This window comes from Cibotium barometz, chromosome 59 (genome assembly GCF_041138505.1).
Source record: "Cibotium barometz isolate CiBa-2024 chromosome 59, ASM4113850v1, whole genome shotgun sequence".
In the NCBI taxonomy this organism is placed as follows: Eukaryota; Viridiplantae; Streptophyta; class Polypodiopsida; order Cyatheales; family Cibotiaceae; genus Cibotium; species Cibotium barometz.
The window spans coordinates 8,504,414-8,528,238 of record NC_141104.1 but is presented as its reverse complement, the minus strand read 5'-3'; positions in this window follow the sequence as shown (position 1 = coordinate 8,528,238).

Genomic DNA, 23,825 nt, shown 5'->3' with positions numbered 1-23,825 from the left:
GATGGGTCATACCACTGACAAGGCTTGCACCCCCCACCATGTACCTTGATGGCTGTCGCTATGATAAAGCTTTGTGCAGTATGTGCCCATAGGATAGAGCCCAGTGAGATTGCAGGTGTTGTGCATGGGCTAAGGTAAAATTGTGCCCGTGGTCCTAATCACCTAGATATTCCTTATCACCTAGAGACTTCTTTTTTTATAAATGGCTTTATTGATCAGCACCCCTAAAGAGGGTTTTGTATTAAGTGGCCCATGTGGCTAGATTTGAGAGCTTACCTTTGAGTTTATGTTTGAGTGGTTAGATAAGCTCAGCCATTTGTAGCATTTCCCCTTGGTTTGGTCAGTGACGAAGATGAGGGGCGGGGCGGAGCTTCATGAAGGAGGTGGGCAAATTGAGCTTTTGAGTTTCCATGGGTTGGGTGTGGGTAAGTCCAGAGGATTTTATTGAGGAGGAGGGGACTTGCCTGCTCGTTGGTTGCCAAAACATATTTGTCGATTAAATAGGTACTGGCTTGGGTGATGTGGTTTGGGCAAATTACTGAGGTGTATGCCTTGGGAGCCAAATGATGGAATCGCCATCATGGAAGCCTTGGGCTTCTAAGAGACATTTGGGCACCCAACACTGCCAAGTGTTGTCAAGGCTTCTGGCTTTTTTGTTGACAAGGCTTGAAGCTATGATTAGGTTGTCGACGTGGAGGAGAGGCTTTTGATTGTGGCTTTGGGAGCCACAGATACGTGTTGCCTTCATAGAAGCCTTGGGCGATAAGCACATTGGTAGGCACCCAATGTTGTTGGATGCGCTGTGCTTGGGGTTGCCTAACCCATTGTGGGACCTTTTGTCACAGCTTCCTGTGGAGTGGCTGTGGGGGGAGATGAGCACAAGCGGCGTGCTTGGGTAGCAAGAGATGAGTGTTGCCTTGATAGTAGCCTTGTGCTCATAACAGGCAATTGAGGACAAGCCAATGTGCTCATAACAGGCAGTCGGGGACAAGCCAATGTTGAAGATGTGGCTTGGGGTTGGTTTTTGTTAGCTTAGTGGGCTTCTTACGCTTGGAAGGTGGAGATGGCCATTTGGGGATCCATAGTTATGTGTAGCCATCGTAGAATCCTTGAGCGCCAAGAAAACTCTTGGGCACCCACCAATGATTGTCATGATAGAGATATGATATCGGAGAGCTTGCAATGTGAGTGGTCAAGGATGTACAGTGGAGGGGATTTTCGAGACGACGAGGCTTGATTGTCATTGGTGAACGGTGTCGACAAGTTCATCGATCGGTGTTGATGAGGCATGGGGTGTGGTAATAGGGGAGAGTACCGGTGATGAGGATGGGACATGAGGGGGAAGGGTAGTCGGGGGGTGAGGGTGTGTGTATGATTTCCTCTTGGGGACACAAGAGGACTGTGGCCTTGTTGCCGTTAATTTCCATGGTGGCCATTTTTTTGCTCTAATTGATTTGGCAGTAAGTGGCATTAATCCATTCTTTTCAAATACATATATATATATATATATATATATATATATGTACATATATATATATATATATATGTACATGTAGATATATATGTACATGTAGATATATATATATATGTACATATATATATATATGTATATATATGTACATATACATATATATATATATATATATATATATATGTACATGTATATATATATATATATATATGTATATGTATATATATGTACATTATATATATATATACATACATATATATATATGTATATATACACACACACACACACACACATATATATATATATGTGCGTGTGTGTGTGTGTGTGTGTGTGTGTATATACATATATATATGTATATATACATACACACACACACACACACACACACACACACACATATATATATATGTATATATACATATATATATGTACATGTATATATATATATATATGTACATGTATATACATATATATATATATATATATATGTACATGTATATATATATATATATACATGTACATGTATATATATATATATATATATATATATATATATATGTACATGTATATATATATGTGTATATATATATTTGTACATGTATATATATATGTATATATATATATATATATATATATATATATGTACATGTATATATATATATATATATGTATATATATATGTATATATATATATATATGTATATATATATATATGCTATTCTCGTATCTAGCATCATCACTACAAATGAAAGTGGAACAGCAATCACACCTGTATAAACCACTGAGATGATAATAGTGAAGAAATTGGGACCTAACAGGGGAGGCAAACCTAAAGTATTGCATGAAGAAATGGGGGGATGAAAAAGATACACACACACACACACACACACACACACATATGTATATAAATATATACATATACATATGTATATAAACACACACACACACATATATGCATATAAAAAAAGGAGAGGTAGTGTTTGATTTCTCACAAATCATGAGTGTGTGTGTATGTAAGATGGGAAATGATTTGTGATGATGAGAAGAGAAAGATAGGTGTGCAATAGGCCACCAAAAATATTTTTTTGTTTGGCATTAATTAATTAATTATTGTATGATTTTAGGTTTTTATTTCTCTAACTTTTGATATGAAATGAAAAACCCTATTTTAGTGTATGGAATCGAATAAAATCTCTATTTTATATACATGACTACTACGTGCCTACTCTACGAGCTTCCCTGGACTGTCTCAGACGTACAACATAGGGTATGTGCGATCTCTCTCTCCTCGGCTCATAGGAACACATAGAGGAGCCCTTTCTCTCTCTCTCTCTCTCTCTCTCTCTCTCTCTCTCTCTCTCTCTCGCTCTCTCACACACACACACACACACACACACAAGGTCTATACTGTACCTCTCTTTTATCTTCACATTGTAGTGTCCCCAAAGTCTCTATGTCTCTCTCCTCGATTTTGCTTGCAGAGAGGCTGCATCTCTTTATATGTTGTAGAGCAGGCACGAGGGGCAACCATGGTGAACATTTTCGTTGGACTTGAAGCTAAGGTGCTTATACCTTAGCTAAGGTATAGGCATTAATTTATGAATGCCCACATTAGTGAGCATTCATAAATTAATGCCACGGACAAAACGAGTGAATAGGACATGCGGTGCTAGGTTGGGGGCGGTTTTGAATATAGATTTTCTAAGGGTGGGAGAAAAGGTTTTCTAAGCATTAGGGTTAGCTTTAAAACATATAATTTTTTATTTTTGGGTCGATTCAAAGCACTCTCCACAATGATGATGGCCGTTTCTCTCTGCGCACAACGATGACGACGGCCAGCACTAGCGATGAAGGCCACCGCCGGCACTACCAAAGAATGGCCAGCGATGATGGCCCCACCACCACTGCTTGCTCTGCGACCAGCTCTGCCGCGTGATCTCCGAGTTGTGATCTGTGATAGCCCCAACTAAAGCTTTATGCTCTATAGCTCGGCGACATGGTGGCCATAACTGAGCTCATCTCTGGAACTGCTCTTCTTTGCTGACAACCACTCGCTTTGCTGCGTACTTAAGAATGGCCAGCTCTGAAGCGATGAAGGCCACCGCCAATACTTTGTTGCAAAGATGGCCACCAAAGAATGGCTAGCAAGATGATGGCACCACCACCTCTTGCTCTGCTCTCTTACGACCATCTTTGCCGTGTGTTCGGCCGAGCTATGATTTTCGTCGTGTATTTGGCCCCAACTAAAGCTTCATGCTCGACAGCGCGCCTCGCTCTATAGCTTGGCTACACGCGATGACGACCATAAGTACTGAGCTTAGTGATGACGCCACCAAGAGACCTTTAGAGATGGTGAGGAGAGATCGTCTTCATAAATACAAGTATTGGATACTCTCTGGTTTACACTCCATTTATGTAGCCAGGGTTTTCATAGAGAGTGTGGTTGATGAAGCCATGAATCAAAGAAAGAAGTATTATATGGAAAGGGTAACAAGGATAGTGCAAAATTACCCTCCAACCAAAGGAGAGTGTGGAGTTTTCCCGAATGGCAAACCTAGAATCTCAAAATGTAATTCGAAAATCTCCATATCATGATAATGTAATGCAAGTAAGGGATCAATGGATTACATTCAATAGACTTGCAAAGCCTCACCAAGGAGCTACAAAGGAAAGTGAATAACATGCAGAATGGGACATAAGTAATTATCAACCTTTTAATATTTGGTATTTTAAAAAATACCTCAATATATTCTTGGTTTCCATTGATAAAGTAGTTTGTAACAGCCTAATGTTGAGAATTTTATGCAAAAATTTATCAACCTAGCATGAGTTGCATTTGGTGATAGTGTACCACTTTACACACATAGTAATATGCCCACAAGACATGGATGAGGATTATAGATGTATACAAAGATGGATCACTATCCCATCATGTTGAGAGCATAGTAACGATGTCAATAAGGGTGGAAGATAACCTACTATTGGCATGTTTAGGTGTTTACAGGGTTAGATTAGGAGCATATTAAGATTATTCAAGGAGAAATATTGGATTCCAAGATTATTCTAGTCAGGGAAAAGCATGATGTGGAAAAGACGGATATGGCAGAAAGAGCACATCAAATGAAGGAGAATAAGGTGTTGTAGGAAGAGATTATGAAGGAGTTCAAGGAAAATTCAAGTGACAAGGTTGATAGGTCATGGGAGCAGTGTGTGATTTACTACAACATCCAACCAAAATACTATAAAAAGATAGTTGGATCAAGCCAAATATGACTGAAAGAGAAGATTGCATAGGGACTCATAAAGATGCATTGCCTCCATCAGCACAAGAATACATTTAGTGGATTATAAACCAAAAGGAGGGAACTAGTTTGCATTTTGATAAGTATGCTTGGAGTGTATACTAGGCTAGACCAGATGTGTAAGGGATCTAGATGACAAGAAAGAGGATCAATTCAACTCATTTGATCCAGGAGAGTATACCTCCTCATTTGCATACCTTTTCAGTTCACCATTAGAGGTATTAATACCTCTAATGAAGGGGGAGGGCTAAATATGAGCCATATTTATTTGAAACTACTATTTGTACCCACATATTTGTAAATTCACCCTTTCACACACTAGTTTGTACTTTTTGCAAAACAATCACATTCTTGCACACCCTCTAGAGATCACTGATTAGCACCTTCCCTAGAAATCACTTCTTAAAAAATGTTAAAAAACCTCACACATTACATGCACTAGTTCATTATGTTATCCATTCACTTTTTTATTTTTAAAAAGGGCTTGAGAGTAGATACACAACCTATCATAATATATTTCAAACCACTAGCGCATTTTCATCATCTTCATTGATGGGAGCACCTTGTCATTTTGAGGATTTATCCAAGGCAATTCTTCTTTACCATTTCTTGGACCCCATCTTGCATTCATTTAATTATATGAGCATTTTTCACATTTAAAACTATATCCTATTCCAAATGTAAAAATTCCTATTATTATTTTCTTATATATATATCTTGGTCATATGTAAGGCATGTGGGATTTTTTTTTTAGATTTCACCATATAAGGTGAGTAATAAGCCTAGTAGAATAGGTTTGGCAATCCGAGTCAAGTAGGGTGGGAATAATGGCTTAAATTATTTTGAATTGGGATAGTATTATAAACCACAAAGAGGGCCCAAAGACTTGGCATTTATTGGAATTGTCCACATGTGCACAAGTCTTACATCACCAAAGGAGAGGAGGTGAGCATTATGCATAAATAATTCAAGATTCCATTTTATATTATATACATATATGTACACTTTTTCTTTCCAAGATGGCTTGGCAAAAAAAGTCTTAGAGACATGGGAGACCCACCAAAAGGACTTTTTTTAGGGTATACATTTTTAACTTCAATTTTTGACCATCTTCCACTCAAAATTTGGGAATGAGACTTTTCGGTTTGATACTATGTATGAAACCAAAAGTCAGATTTACATAGCACCCAACGAACTTCAATTTTGGTTTTGGAAACTCCCCAATCCGAGCTACACAGAAAAAGTTACAGCCAAAACACTGGACTGCACAAATTTTGGACAGTTTACCCAAACCTCTTCCTCACTCATTCTCTTAACCACAATTACATTCACCACTTTGTAATGATTTCACCCCAAACCTATTTAAAATAGCCTTTGAAAATCTTGGCTCAAAAGAAAATTGTAATCATACCTTTTGAATTTTTCTCCACCATCTTGGACCTAGCAGCAGTTGAGACTTGGTCCAATTACAACCTATTCATCGAACCATTTTCACACCACTTAAATCCTTGCTAAGCGAGTCCCTCTCCACCTATAAAATTGGCCATCTATCACCATCAAAGAATAAGTTTTCTCTTAGTCTTTAAGCTTATGCTAGCCTCTTCTTTCCCCATCACCCATACCTTCACCAAAGTCTTTGGTTTTCCTCTCTATGCTCACCGCATCATGTGGCTCTTGCAACATCACCCTAGGTGTGTGAAATCCATGTGTGATTAAGACACACACACACACTCTCTCTCTCCATGTACTTTGAGAACTAATAAGTAATCTTTAGTCTATTCCATATGTTTCAAGGCTCAGTTTCCATTAATGGGTTGTGTATTCATGACATGAATGCTTCCTTTTTTGTTCTTCCATTGAGTTGGTTTAGGATCAAGAGCTCACATTTGATGTATTTATATTTGTTTTGATGTCCTAATATCCACTTTTCCTAAGCTCGATAGCAAGTTTTTTTCCTTTATTTTCCTGAGCCCTCATCTTCTTGAATTTTTTCCAAATGGCTACTTTTGTCACCTTCCATGGGAGAGCAAACGAAGATGGAGTTTTTGGATAATCTAGAGATGGCCCATCTCATTTCTGGGTGAGACACTAAGGCCATAAGAATCAGGGCCTTCCCTCTTGTCCTAAAGGAGGAAGCCAAGACATGGTATGGTACCTTTAAGAGGCCTTCATCAACAAATATGGAAGAGGTGAAATCCCTGAAGGATTATGACAGCAAGTACTACAACATCAACAAGGATGTTTGCAAGACTTTTAAAGGTACGAGGCTAAGTTCCAAGATCTTTGGACCAGGTGGGTCAACTCTTTACCTCAAGGTGAGGCAGCCCCAAATACCTTCTCGCACACATTTAAGTCTTCTTTTAGATTGCTATTATGTAGAAGCATTGATGAACGAGAAGAAATATAAGAAAGTCTCAGAAAAGCAAATAGATAACTTTTTCAAAGAGAATCAACTTAATCCACAGGACGTCCAGGCAATACTTGATGAGGTTGGTATATCACACAGAGGGTACTGAGCCATTTATAAGACTTTGCAGGAAAAGATGAAGGATTCTAGTATGAAAGGATCATTATTGCCAAATCCTTATTTGGTAAAAAAAATGTGTAAACAAGTAAATGAAGAGGTACTGCAAGCATTGGGAACCCCATTTCATATTGAAGACACCTATGCTGCACCAACAGGAGATGTGGTCTACAATAGATACAATAATATTTTCTACGACTTGGAGGCCTTACAATCATATGATGTTTAATTGTTTGAAGTTACTCCTGAATGTGATGGTGTCCTCAAATTTGTGCCAAAGCTTGATGAGTGTCAAATTGTGAAGGAGAGAAAGTTAGAAAGGGTTACCATCACATTGATAAACAGGGCACTTGATACATCTATTCTAAAGGATGATCCTAGATGGTTTAGTGTTCAATCTGAAAACAATATATTGTCTTTGGGATCATTTGAGGTAAAATTTATTAGATTCGGATATGTTTATTAAAAAGAATTACATATAAAAAACACTACTGGGTGTTGCATTCCTATGTTTCTTATGTATTGCAGGTAGAATCTGAGAATTTTGATGTTCTACATTGGGTCTTTCATAAGACATCGATACCCGAGATCATCAAGCGAGAAGAGAAATGGAAAAATCTTGGATGTGGAAGGCATGGGACAATATAAGGTGGAGTGGCATATGGCGGGTGATCTTAAAACTCTGAAGTGTATGCACCATGTGTCAAAGGGTGCCAATTCAAAAAGTCCCTGCTTATATTGCATGTGTAGTGCAAAGGTGTTTGATAAGAGGTATTGGAAGAAGGCACGGAATAGGCACTTTTGAAAGACCCAAACTTCAAGCCAATTCTCGATATTCCATTTTCAAGTGTCCACATTTGTACAATGCATGCTCTTTGAAGAGTCATTGAAAAACTCTTTTTATACATATGTTTTGCATGGACTCTACAGTCCAATACAACAAAGGTTACATCCATCAAAGCACTAGAGAAAGTTCTATCAGACATTGGTTTACATGGTGGACATGCAAAAATTGAACAAGATGAAAAAAGGTCTAAGGATGGGAAGAATGTACCTAAGAAACCTTCCATTGGGGGTGTTAAAGAAAGAAGGTTTCTATTTGAGCCAACACCAGAAGGTCGTACAAGAAGACAATCAGTGCAGATCATAAAATACAACAGATGGAAGTGCATTCACACAATGCACTAGTAGACCATGCAGACAATGGTTAAGCAAGAACACGGAAAGCCAAGGTGTGGAAATCTCTAGACACTATGTTTAAGTTCTGTGACAAGAAAGTGTGGACGAAGGAGGACCATGAGATATTTCAAATAGTGCTAGACAAGAGATCAATGATTGATGCATGGACGGATCAACACATCACCCACTATATGGTATTAGATTGATTATGCATTGAACTAGTTTTTATATTGTATATTGAAAATAATACTAGTTAATGTATTCTTTTATTCTCTTGAAGCATATTATATACCATCATACCCCTTGGTTTGCAAAGAAGTATGGTAGTTTATCAATATGGTCAACCCAGGGAATGGAGAAAACACATTATCAACAAGCACGCTCCGGAATGGTGGAGGAGCACAAAAAGCTAACAGTTTAGAGGAATTACATCAATGGACATATAGGAAGCTTGTACACAAAGCCAAAAAGAAGCAGCAGTTCAAAGCATCCAAAATTAATCAAGTAGTAAAACTTGTGTATGAATAAAGAAATAAAACAAGATATATGGAGGAGATCTAATGCAAGTATTAAACATGCAGAATGGCGATGAACAAAACAAAGAAATGGAAAGATTTGGATACCCATAGATCCATGATTAACATTTCAAATTCAGAAATGATCATATGCAAAACTGTCATGACATTACACGAGAGAGAATATTATTACAAGAGATAGGAATATGCTACTACTCCTTAACCTGATCACTAACATCCTCGGGTGCATGAAGCCTTGCCCTTTTTGAAGATGGCTCTGCAACATCCTATAACTGTAAAACTGGAGGAACCCTCAATTTTGTGAATCTGAGAAGCTCCCTTTTGCCATAATCACTTAGCATATTGGGATCCTTAATCCCACATGCCAATCCATAAGCAGTATAGGCTAAATAATATTTACTCCTTAGTGCATAGACTCCAAGGCCCTGCCCAAAGATTTGCAACACTAACTGCTTCTCCAAAAGCATGACTTTGTCTACATTCCACCTGACGGGATATGCCCCAAAGTATCTGGATAATGTCTTGATTGCAAACAAAGGAAATTCTGCATTTTCTTTCAAGAATTTTTTGTGGAATATAATGAATTGTGGAAACTTCAATCGGTTTATGTACTCTCCCAGTGCTGAGTCCATTCTGAGTCCTCCCACGCGTTTGCCTGCTCCGCGCCCGAGAAACTCATCCTCAAACACAACCAGCTGCAACAATATTGTCACAATGAGCCAGCACAACAAATAGAATAAGCTACTCAACACCATGATAAAAAGTCATTAACAAGTAAACACACCTTCTAATTTTTGTCATTAACAAGTAAATCATCTGTCCATATATTGATTGTTGAGTTGGTGTCCTCGACTACCGATGAGGGCACCTCTTCCCTTCCCATGTGTGAAATATTCAGTCTTTGCTGAATAGCCTTAAATTCCCCTTCAGTGGTGTGAGGTGAAAAAAAGAAAAAAGACCACGCCTCTATAGCCCTTCACCTCCCAAACTTTGAAAAAAACAAACACAAACAACGGAGGCACCACCAGCCACCACCAGCTGGAACACTTCTCACTGTTCACCACCCACCCACACCAGAAAGACAGCTCAAAACCACGATAAATAGATGATCATTCAGCAAAAACATACACTGCACCAACCACACTGTACAAACTCAGCAATTACACCAAACCAGGACTCTGGCCAGGATTTACTGCCAAGGGATTTCACCCTTGCGTCTGACAACCAAGCCTCTGTCTCGCGGTCTCTGTTTTACTTCAGAGGGCGCCCCACCAGCAACCCTCAGCTTCACTTCCTCTGTAACCCGACTACTCTTTGTCCAGCTGCTGCGCCTGCCAAGTGTCGTAGGCGAGTCCCACCTGTCTCCAACCCACACAAAACCCAAGGCTCTCTCTCTGGTCAGCATCCACTCTCTGCCTGCAGTCGTCGCCCACACAAAACCAGCCACTTCTCTCTTCAGAGGGTGCCCCACCAGCTAACCCTCAACTCCAGCAACTCTCTCTCTGTCGTGACCAGCAGCTTCGCCAACCACCAGAGCCTTGCAGCTCGTCAGCTCCTCTCACTCTTCACACTGCAACTCCCTTCTCTGTCTCTTCTCGATCACTCCAGCGTGACCCTTATCTTCACAAGGCCACCACTTCCCTTCACACCGTCTCTGGCTGCCAACAATACCCGCCCTTCACACCTGGACGCTCATCCTTAGTGCTTGCGGCTACTAACTTGCATCTGGACGCTCACCCCAGAGCGGCTTCTCTTCCACAAGACGGCCACGCTCTTCACCAGCATGCTTTGCAGCTATCACCAGCAAGGCGATTCTCTTCTACCAAGCGGCCCCTTCATCCACCAAGCGGTTGTCTGCACAAGTACCGTTGGCCCTCTTCATGTACAAGGTGGCTCACTTCGCCCACGCGTCTGCAGCTGCACAGTACCTTGCAGCCCTCTTCACCAGAGAGGCGGCCTCTCTTTTTACCTTTTCGCCTGGCTCTGCAGCGTTCCAGCAAGCGTCTTCCTTCTAGACCCGGGTTTCACTTTTTCGAAGCGGCCAACTTCACTCCTTTACGTCTTCGCCACCACCTTCTAGATGGTGCGCTGGCAGCCAAATAAAACCTCCATGTGGCTATTTTACAAGCTGGCCACTTAGTATATATATTATTTATTTTTTTAAAGCCTCAAAGCCTCAAGGATGGCCACATTCATCCTCTCATTACCTTGCTTTCCTTATGCTTCGGGTCATCATGCCGCGCCCACGACCTTCCAAAACAATGCTAGAGCTGCCCACAAGCTCGTAATCATCAGCATCATAATTACCAAACACGACCATTCTAGTCGGTGCCCTGCATTTAGCAACCACCCGCACACCATACTGCTGCAATAAAAAACTTCCAAATCTCCAGCATCTGCTCCCAAAAAAAAATGACAGGCATACCAGCTCACTGCAAAACCACCCACTCTATACATCTGCCAGGGCATTCAGGGCAAAGTTTATTCACACACCACGCATCCCATATGTACACAGACCCAAAACACCTTTCAGATTTTTGCCTGACAAGTGGGAAGGTTTGATTCATGGCTTTTTGCATCCTTGTACATCATAGATAAAGTGTCGGCAAAGCAGAATGGAAATCACTGTCCTTGACATTTGAATCCAATAAGAGATACTTATCCAAATCTGGATCAACAAAATCTTCATCTTCCTCAAGATTCTGTGCAATGATGGCTAGGCAGTAGTCTTCCCTCTCGTCTTCCTTATGTCAAACACAGCTTGAATATCTGTAGTTAACAAATATTCTATCACCAATAGGAAATGTGGAAAGTAGTGGGGTTGGAATGTCCCCTGCTTCCTCTATCATAGAGGGCTGCTTGTCACCTGTAAAACCACTAAGGTGTCTTCTCTTCTGAGCGTGTCAATATCCAACTGCTCACTTAAGTCCCTCTCTGCAGAGCCAAGTTTATCTCCTCCGCAATCTCTTGAACTTCATCTTTTGCTCTTGGAGGTTCCTCTGCCTTCTCCTCAATTTCTTCATTTGTAACTTTCTCATCCTCAAGCAGCACATGCAGGTAGCAGATATATCCATAGTGGTATGCAACGAGATGACACGTGATTGTGAATGGGGCACTTACTGTGTGTCTTCTTCTTACCATTTGGCACCTTTAAAACATCCCTATTTAACTTCTGTCTTAGGGTTGTTGAAGGCTCAATATCATTCACGTGCACGTACTGGACACCGTCAAACATGACTGTACCACTTGAAGTGATCTACTGAAATTGCTTATCTTTCTCCTCAAGATACGAATGAGAAGAAACGATCATGTCTTCGATGGAGGAATTGAAGTTAAACATGCATGAGATTTGGGGATGGTGATGATGCTGTCGAACTTTATAAAGGAAGTCGAACAACTTTTCATCTGGGGTTTCTTGAAGGCCAGCATCAGACTCAACTTCAATCCCAAAGGTTCCATCTACAAGCCAAGAAATATGTCAGGACAACAAAAGTTTTGTGTAAGATAATAAAGGATTAGGCAAGATCAGTATAATGCAATAAGTGTTGGAGAACTCTCACCGAGATCTCTAGTCATGTTGTAGTGATTTGATGAAATATTAATGAGAAAATGAAATTGCAAAGAAAAATGTGCCAAAATCACTACAACGCAATATGTGGGAGAATTCCCACACACACTGAGCCCTCTCTTCATGTTATAGTGATTTGATGTAATATTTCAAAGCCAATGACGATTGTAAGAAAAATCACTACAAGAACGACAGTAAGACAAATCATTATAACGTGATATGGGTGAGAGAGTTGTCATTGAGTTTCTTCTTCGCGCTGTAGTAATTTGATCAAATATTTGTAAGAAACAAATCAATTTCTTAAAAATCTAAACGCCGAAATCTTTGAAAAAGCAAAAAAAGAATGACAGTAGGACAAATCTGTTGAAAGAACGGTAGAGAGGGAGGAGGCACACACACAGGAGCAAACCCTAATATATATTGCAAACCCTAACCATAGAGGGAAGTCATCTCCACTCTCACACAAAGCATAATGCCATAATCCATAATCCACACAACACACTATGAGTTGTGTCCACACTCTACTAACCCTAGCTAATGTCCACACACTATGACCAGCTGGACACGCGGTCATTTATGTCTCACACATGTTCCTACCTAACATGCCAGCACATAGCATAGCTGGCTCACACTGACATCGAGCTTGAATCTCAACAGCCCCTCTCAAGCTCATGATGTACTGCCGATGAAGATGTAGATGAGCTTGGGATATCAAGACTCTCAACACTCCCCCTCAAGCTCATCCCATGTACTCCCAACATAGTACAGAAGTACTCAAACTTTTCCCTGCTAAGTGGCTTTGTAAAGATGTCTGCCACCTGCTCTTCAGTCTTCACATACTGAAGATCAACTGTACCATCCATCACCTTCCCTCTGACAAAGTGATAATGGACCTCTATGTGTTTGGTCCTCGCATGAAAAACTGGATTCTTTGCCAACTGTATACTGCTCATGTTGTCACAATGAATGACAACTTTGCCACCAATAGGCTCACACAAATCTGTCAAGAGACTCTTTAACCATATAGCCTCACAAGTAGCAATGGCTGCACCTCTGTATTCAGCCTCTGTACTGGATAAAGCAACTGTAGGTTGCTTCTTGCTACTCCAACTCACCACGGCACTTCCAAGTGTAAAAGCATAACCACTAGTAGACCTCCTATCATATGAGCTACCTGCCCAATCAGCATCTGTGTAGCCATGTATGTCCAAGCTTTTACCACTCTCATAAAGTAGACCATAATGTGCAGTGGTCTTCACATATCTCATAATACGTCTCACTGCATCCAAATGTGGTTTCCTGGGGCTCTGCATAAACTGGCTGACTAGCCCCACAGCATAACTCAAATCCGGGCGTGTGATAGTCATGTATATGAGACTACCAACCATCTTCCTGTACATAGAAGGATCATCCAATTCCTCGCCATAATCAGCCCGCAACTTCACATTTTGCTCCAAAGGTGTACTCATAGGCTTACACCCTGTCATGCCATACTTTGCCAACATATCCAATGCATATTGGCGCTGTACTAACCATGTACCTGCATGATCTTTGACCACTTCAATTCCAAGGAAGTATCTCAACTCACCAAGATCTTTCATGTCAAATTGCCCACTCAAAGCTTTCTTGACATGCATCACATCTGCACCATGATCACCTGTGATAATCAAATCATCCACATAGATGACGAGTAAAACAATCCCATGCTCTGTCTTCTTCACATAGAGTGAAGAATCTGCTGTAGAAATCTGAAAACCAAGTGAGATAAGATATCTGCTCATCTTATCACTCCAAGCATGTGATGCTTGCTTCAAACCATATAATGCCTTTTTCAATTTGCATACGTGAGTGGGATATCTTGGGTGTACATACCCTTTTGGCTGTGCCATATACACTTCCTCTTGTAGATCTCTATTTAGAAATGCATTCTTGACATCCATTTGATGCATTTCCCAGCCATTAGCTGTAGCCATAGCAATGACTGCTCTCACTGTGCCCATCTTAGCCGCTGGACTAAAGGTTTCATCATAGTCCAAACCTTGGGTCTGTGCATAACCCTTTGCTACCAATCTTGCTTTATGTCTCTCAATAGAACCATCAGATTTGCACTTCACTTTGTAAACCCATTTACATCCATTAACATTCTTGTCCTTTGGTAATGCAACCAAGTCCCATGTGTCATTATGGACCAATGCGTCCATCTCAACATCCATTGCTTTCTTCCATACATGCTTTCCAACAGCTTCTGTATAGCATGTAGGTTCCACATGCTTCACCATAGATGTCATATATACATAGTGCATAGCAAAATCTCGATATGTCAACCTGTCAACTGGATATCTGACTCTCTAGGATCTCCACAATGCATGCGGGTCACTCTGTACACCTATAACTCTAGCATGTGGTGACACATATCTGTCCTGCCTAGCACCAGGTGTGCGTAAGATAGGTATGCCAAGCTCATCATCCAAACTCTCTGAACTAGATGACTCATAACCTGTGATTCCAATTCCTTCCACCTTCTTCTTTCCTTTATCCATAGCACTACTCCCAGTGCTCACACTCTCATGCCTCAAACGTCCTGACCATGGACGTATCAGCCTTTGCTGTGCTGGCCCAGACATAGTAGTAGAACTAGAACTTGCTTGTGGTTGGCAAGTTCACAGGCACATCAGCCTCAAGTGACTCAATGACTCCCTCATCTTTTGCTTTGTCCATGTCTAGGTATTTTGATCCAGACGGTTTGTCTCGTAGTGGTTTCTCCATGCCACTCTGGGTGTTTCTACTATCTTCAGCCTTACAAGAGCCATTTTGCTCTTCTCATTGTACCCGGTGACATCAAAGTACTCTTCCATTGCTTTGATCCACTTCTCCACAGCCTCACCCAAGTTTTTCCCTTTACCCGGTGACATCAAAGTACTCTTCCATTGCTTTGATCGACTTCTCCATAGCCTCACCCAAGTTTTTCCCTTTACCCTTGAAAGGTCCAAGCTATGAACTATGAAGAGTTTTACGAACATCCAAGTCGAGCTCTTTCTCATCGAGTTGGGGGTTATTATTTCTACCACGACGACCTCGATCCATGTTCCTACAATACGAAAAAATCTTGTTAAGTCCTTTATTTATGATTCAAATCCGATTTTTGATTCATCGGACTCTAGGGTTCTTTAGATAGGTCGGCTCCCCATAGAATCGTGGGATAAAGATACTCGCATTATTCATTTAGAACATATCATTTATATCTTTAAAACAATAATGGTCTATTAGACCGAAATTTCCATTTGAACAGTCCTCCATGGGGGATTTCATTTTTTTTTATTTTTAATTTGTCATCCCTTAACTTGATGCACTGGGTCAAGTATTAATAGCAACAATCTGTCAGGACAATCCACTAATCTCGTAGTAATTTGCTGAAGTCATTAAAGTCATTTCAGTTATGAACATCAACACAGGGACTCGTCCCATTCATCCTTATTGTGGTTTTGCTCAGTTTATCGCTTTTCAACCAAAAAATCAGGAATCATCATTTTTCAATCAGAATCCAATTCAACTCATCAGTTCTCAATCAGAATTTTAAAATCATATCAACCACATTTGAATTCATCATCTGGATAGTATTTTTGCTTATAATTTCAAGATCTTAGATTTACTCGTATATACTGCCAGTAAAGAGCTGTAATTATACCCTCGGTATATACGGGTAGTTACAGCCCTTGGAACTATAAGGTAAATACATCATGTCTAGGCCTCATGCAAGTCAGGGATTCCATACAATTGCAGTACTTCCATCTGAAGACCCAATTATCAATTTAGGAATTTCATTTTGAATATCAATTTGTATGAGTTTCATCACACAATTCCAACCTTTTACTGCTACTTTATAAATTTATGACATTCTTGGCTTCTCAGTTGATCCTCATTAGCCAATTTGCTCTAATACCAGCTGTGAGATCCCTGTCCCCATCCCACAACGAATTCAGGGGTGCTAGCAGCAGAAGTAGCACTTCTTGCGTGGGCCACGGTCCCACACTCGGGGCCTCGCCATTTAGACAAGAGACTAATCCATCGGTTCTTCCGAAACTGAACCTGAAAAAAACTTCCCTTGCCCAGAAAAGCACAGGCGATTCCTCCAGGATAACTTTTCTCTAACAACGTAGTCAAAAGCCTTAACTAACTCAGCTGATCTCACCGAACCCGTAAGTCCCATAGTCAGATCAAGGGAAAGATTAACTTGGATCATAGAGACCAACGCTTTTTTCCTCATTGAGAGGCACAGCCATTGATTCTTTTCCATAGAACAATTTTTATCCAGGATTTACTTCATCTATCGTACCAACAGCAGAAATTTAGTCTCATTTTAGGGATCCATCAGTCCAGCTTAACCCCATCCAGTCCCATGGACTAGCCAACCGCCAAACCACTGTAGTGATGGGGATCCAATTAGGAATTTGGTTAGGTTTTATCCCGGGTACCAGGGAAAAGAGTTCCCAGGCCCCCTAGCCAGATATTCATGCAAACTTAAAGCTAGTCACACCACTTAAACACCCAATATGAAATTGCCTTTTTCACAGAATCAGCTATCTTTCAAAACAATCATTTAATGAAACCATTGTGTCACTGATCATAATCCTCAAAATCTCCAATTAAATCCTTTTTTTCCAATCATTCCCTCATCGGTGTACCTATGGCATCATTGGCAACCAGAACGCTCACCTGTCCACACAGGGACCTTTTCGATAGTTCCTAGCTCATAGTAACTGGCAATATATTCACATAACAAAATGGAATCTCCGTTGAAGATCAGCAAGATCAACCAACGGATCCATATAAAAGAGCCATGGACTCATCCGTTGAGGACCATCAAGGTCAATCAACCAGATCCATGCCCGAATTCAGAAAACAACTCTTACTCCTTGTTCCAATATCTTCCCCGACGTACTTGTGGGTATCTTCGGTAACCCAGAGCCCGAGCATCGTATGGTCAGCACCCTCTAGGATCCTTCGCAGGTCACCTAGCGCTTCACTCATAGGCCGCTTCCTTGGTCCCTCATCCACCGTACCGGAAGCTCACCATTTAAATTGAACCGAGGCTGGTCAAGACCTCGGCCGACCTTGCTACGCGAGACGTCCTCTAGTGACTCTCCGTCAGCTGTTGCAACTTTATCAGCTAGGTCTCCACGACCTCATTCACAAGACGGTCAAAATGCTTCCCCAGCATTCTTGACATAAAACAGTCATTTAAAAATAGTTCATAAATACAATTTCTAAAATGAACTCTCATCTTTTCACATCAATCTACATTACTTAATCCACATTAATTTCATATGCATTCCTGTTCTCCTCCAATCACATCATTTTCCATCTCAACACTTCTTTCCTCAATTAACCTCATCAGATCCCATCCACTCGTATTTACCCATACATCTCATCACATCACATTCATTAACATCTATCCACATTAATTTCATATGCATTCCTATTCTCCTCCAATCACATCATTTTCCATCTCAACACTTCTTTCCTCAATTAACCTCATCAGATCCCATCCACTCGTATTTACCCATACATCTCATCACATCACATTCATTAACATCTATCCACATTAATTTCATATGCATTTCTATTCTCGTCCAATCACATCATTTTCCATCTCAACACTTCTTTCCTCAATTAACCTCATCAGATCTCATCCACTCGTATTTACCCATACATCACATCACATCACATTCATTAACATCTATCCAGTTTACATCGCATCTTATCACATCCATTTCACATCACATCTCATTCATTCACATCTTGATTCACATCTCATCACATCCATTCACATCCCATACCATTCATTCTTATCCTGATTTACATGCCATCACATTCATTCACATCCCATATCATTCATTCTCATCCCGATTCTCATGCCATCACATTCATTCACATCCCTTATGGCATTCATATCTATCCAATTTACATCACATCTCATCGCCTCAATTCTCGTTCATATCCCATCACTTCACATCCACATATATTCTTCCACATACATCCACATCCATACTTATCACATACACATCCACATCTATCCTTTCACATACATCCACATCCTTTCACATACATCTACATCTATCCTTTCACATACATCCACATCTATCCTTTCACATACATCCACATCCATCCTTTCACATACAAACATCTACATCCATTCTTTCACATACATCCACTTCCATTCTTCACATACATCCACTTCCATTCTTTCACATACATCCACTTCCATTCTTCACATACATCCACATCCATTCTTCACATACATCCACATCCACATCCATTCTTTCACGTACATCCACATCCATTCTTCACATACATCCACATCCGTCCATCCATTCATTCACATTTATCTGATTCACATCACATCTATCCATCCATTCATTCACATTTATCTAATTCACATCACATCTATGCATCCATTCATTCACATTTATCTGATTCACATCATATCTATCCATCCATTCATTCGCATTTATCTGATTAACATTGCATCTATCCATCCATTTATTCACATTTATCTGATTCACATCACATCTATCCATCCATTTATTCACATTTATCTGATTCACATCACATCTATCCATCCATTCATTCTTTTATAAAAATCAACTTCAGTGGGAATAACACTTTTATAAAAATCCTTTTATACATCTATTTATGCATAAATTCAATTTTAAGAAAAATAATGTTGAAATTAGAGCAATGTGATGAGCTATGGTGGATCAAACACTACAATCAACATCATTAACAAAGTGATTAGCAAATAATTAAGATGTAATTAGTGGTGGGTAATTCACAAATAGATTAATGTTGGCATGGATACTCAAAAACGAGCAAATTCTCATTAGGGCAATGCCTCAATTTATAGAGCTTACATCCAAGCATCAAATCCCACTGATTTCTCCTTGATTCACTCCACTTCTTTTCCTTGATTCTCTCCACCTCTTCACTTTTCCTAGAATATCTCCTAGAATATCTCCACACTTCCCAGAGAATATCTCCACACTTCCTAAATCTTCTCATGCTACCCTTTATTCTCTCCCAGTAGATTCTTCTCACCTTTTCACAGGTTCTTTCACATTAACTCATCCTCTTTTACAGCCTCTAACCAAGGGCTTGTTCTCGCACACACCCTATTCAAAGCCTCTAACCAAGGGCTTGTTCCCGCACACACCCTATTCACTTGTATTTTCAACACCTCCCCTCAAGTGAATAATCCTAGCACACCTAGACCCTATACCAAGTTTGCCTCCCCTTACTTGATAGTCCGCGACTAGTGCTTACAACTCCCCTCAAGTTATCTTAGCACACTTGGACCCTATATCAAGTTTCTCTCTTACTTGACAGTCCGCGACCAGTGCCTCAAGTCCCTAAACTCTAGTCCTTGACACTCTCTCTCTCTATGTGTCCAAGGCTACTATAAGTGCCCGCGACCTTGACTAAAGTGCTTACACATACATCTACCACGTGGCCTACATCATCGGTGGCTCTCAGAGGTGGTTTTACTTTGTTGGGGCAGGTTACATTGGGTTGTGGGGTCTCTCTCTCTCTCTCTCTCTCTCTCTCTCTCTCTCTCAAAGATTTTCACATGGCTCCTCACTCTTTGGAGCCTCACATCTTCTCTTGTCTTCAGTCTTCTTGTCGTGGCAGCTTCTCTCCACGCGTCCATGTCTTCCTCTTCTTTCAGTTTTCTTGGGGCAGCTTCTCTTCTCGTGTCCATGTCTTTCTTCAATGCTTCTTCTAGATCTTCTTGGTGTGGATCTTATTCTTGGAAGGAGATGTTCTTCTTCTTTCGTGGCTGGGGCCATGAGCTTGTCCGTCAAGTCTTCTTGCTCCATGTGAGCAACATGTTTCAATGAGCTTGTCCGTCAGGTCTTCTTGCTCCATGTGAGAAACATGTTTCAATGTTTTGTTGACAGTTCCTTTGGGCTTTTGATGTTCATCTTGTGTTATTATGCAATGAAAACCCAAATTTATGCAGGAGGTCTTACCTCTTGCCTTATTCTGGACAAGGGCAGTGTCTGATCCCATATTTACACTAATGTAATGTGCCCAATACATAATGCGTATAGCATTCATTCTTATGCACATTCCAAATGCAACTCTGGCTGTGAATAGTCTTGAATTTGAGTGAGATTAATAGGCATTAACCAAGGGTTAAATGCAAAATGATGATTATCACAAATTTATCAGCATAATTTTCCCAGAAATTACATTAAATCAAGGATAACCAATTTGTACGGAATGGTTGGAGTATCAAACCAACTCCGAATTGCAATCTGAAGTTATAGGGATCTGTATCAGATACCTAATGGTTAATTTTAACCCTTAATTGCACCAAAATATAGTGATTAGCACTGATTAGCCAATTAATCCTCTCATCACTGATTAGTCAATTAATCCTCTAGTTTGTGTGCAGAAAACAGAGTAAGCGGGGAGTCCAGATCTGGGGACTTAGACTTCAGATGAGCTCAAATGCTTTCAAAGCCATCAATAGAAATGAGTCTATTAGAGGATTAAGCCAAGAAACACAAGATTTGACCAAATATTGAAAGCTTAATCTTTGTTTTACCAAAGTCACCTGCAGATTTGATGAAGAGCTTGGATCTCATTGTAGACTTGATGAAATTGAATTCTGTCTTCACCAGCTTGTAGAGCATGCTTGAAAACACCTTGGGCTTAGAGGAATTAGGTCAATTTGATTTGAAGTGGACAAGATTTGCAAATTCATCAGAAAAAACTTTGCTGGCCAAATTCGCAATTTCTCCTCAATGCGTCGGCGGTTTGCTGCATTTCTTGCATAGGCTGGAGCCCAATGATGTTGGCTAGCTATGGCTGGAAGGATCTGGCCTAATGTGATGTGTACAAGGAGAGGGATCTCCTCCACTGGCTGAAAAAAGAGGGAAAATTATAATTTTCTACTAATCCTAATTAGCAAAATAATTAGCAAGATAATGAGCTCACAAAATGATGGATTCTAGGCATGGCTCTGATACCATGTTGAAATTAGAGCAATGTGATGAGCTATGGTGGATCAAACACTAGAACCAACATCATTAACAAAGTGATTAGCCAAATAATTAAGATGTAATTGTTGAAAGAACGGTAGAGGGGGAGGAGACACACACACAAGAGCAAACCCTAATGTATATTGCAAACCCTAACCATAGAGGGAAGCCATGTCCACTCTCACACAAAGCATAATTCCATAATCCATAATCCACACAACACACAATGAGTTGTGTCCACACTCTACTAACCCTAGCTAATGTCCACACACTATGACCAGCTAGACACACGGTCATTTATGTCTCACACATGTTCCTACCTAATCTGCCAGCACATAGCATAGCTAGCTCACACTGACATCGAGCTTGAATCTCAACAGCCCCTCTCAAGCTCATGATGTACTACCGATGAAGATGTAGATGAGCTTGGGATATCAAGACTCTCAACACTCCCCCTCAAGCTCATCCCATGTACTCCCAACATAGTCCGGAAGTACTCAAACTTCTCCCTGCTAAGTGGCTTTGTAAAGATATCTGCCACTTGCTCATCAGTCTTCACATACTGAAGATCAACTGTACCATCCAGCACCTTTTCTCTGACAAAGTGATAATGGACCTCTATGTGTTTGGTCCTCGCATGAAACACTGGATTCTTTGCCAACTGTATACTGCTCATGTTGTCACAATGAATGAAAACTTTGCCACCAATAGGCTAACATAAATCTATCAAGAGACTCTTTAACCATATAGCCTCACAAGTAGCAATGGCTGCACCTCTGTACTTAGCCTCTGTACTGGATAAAGCCTTTGTAGGTTGCTTTTTGCTACTCCAACTCACCACGGCACTTCCAAGTGTAAAAGCATATCCACTAGTAGACCTCCTGTCATATGAACTACCTGCCCAATCAGCATCTGTGTAGCCATGTATGTCCAAGCTTTTACCACTCTCATAAAGTAGACCATAATGTGCTGTGGTCTTCACATATCTCATGATGCGTCTCACTGCATCCAAATGTGGTTTCCTGGGGCTCTGCATAAACTGGCTGACTAGCCCCACAGCATAACTCAAATCCGGCGTGTGATAGTCATGTATATGAGACTACCAACCATCTTCCTGTACATAGAAGGATCATCCAATTCCTCGCCATAATCAGCCCACAACTTCACATTTTGCTCCAAAGGTGTACTTATAGGCTTACACCCTGTCATGCCATACTTTGCCAACATATCCAATGCATATTGGCGCTGTACTAACCAAGTACCTGCATGATCTTTCACCACTTCAATTCCAAGGAAGTATCTCAACTCACCAAGATCTTTCATGTCAAATTGCCCACTCAAAGCTTTCTTGACATGCATCACATCTGCACCATGATCACCTGTGATAAAATCAAGTCATCCACATAGATGACTAGTAAAACAATCCCATGCTGTGTCTTCTTCACATAGACTGAAGAATCTGCTGTAGAAATCTGAAAACCAAGTGAGATAAGATATCTGCTCATCTTATCACTCCAAGCACGTGGTGCTTGCTTCAAACCATACAATGCCTTTTTCAATCTGCATACGTGAGTGGGATATCTTGGGTGTACATACCCTTCTGGCTGTGCCATGTACACTTCCTCTTGTAGATCTCCATTTAAAAATGCATTCTTGACATCCATCTGATGCATTTCCCAGCCATTAGCTGCAGTCATAGCAATGACTGCTCTCACTGTGCCCATCTTAGCCACTAGACTAAACGTCTCATCATAATCCAATCCTTGGGTTTGTGCATAACCCTTTGCTACCAATCTTGCTTTATGTCTCTCAATAGAACCATCAGATTTGCACTTCACTTTGTAAACCCATTTACATCCAATAACATTCTTGTCCTTTGGTAATGCAACTAAGTCCCATGTATCATTATGGACCAATGCATCCATCTCAACATCCATTGCTTTCTCCCATACATGCTCTCCAATAGCCTCTGTATAGCATGTAGGTTCCACATGCTTCACCATAGATGTCATATATGCATAGTGCATAGCAAAATCTCGATATGTCAATCTGTCAACAGGATATCTGACTCTCTGGGATCTCCGCAATGCATGCGGGTCACTCTGTACACCTGTAACTCTAGCATGTGGTGGCACATATCTGTCCTGCCTAGCACCAGGTGTGCGTAAAACAGGTATGCCAAGCTCCTCATCCAAACTCTC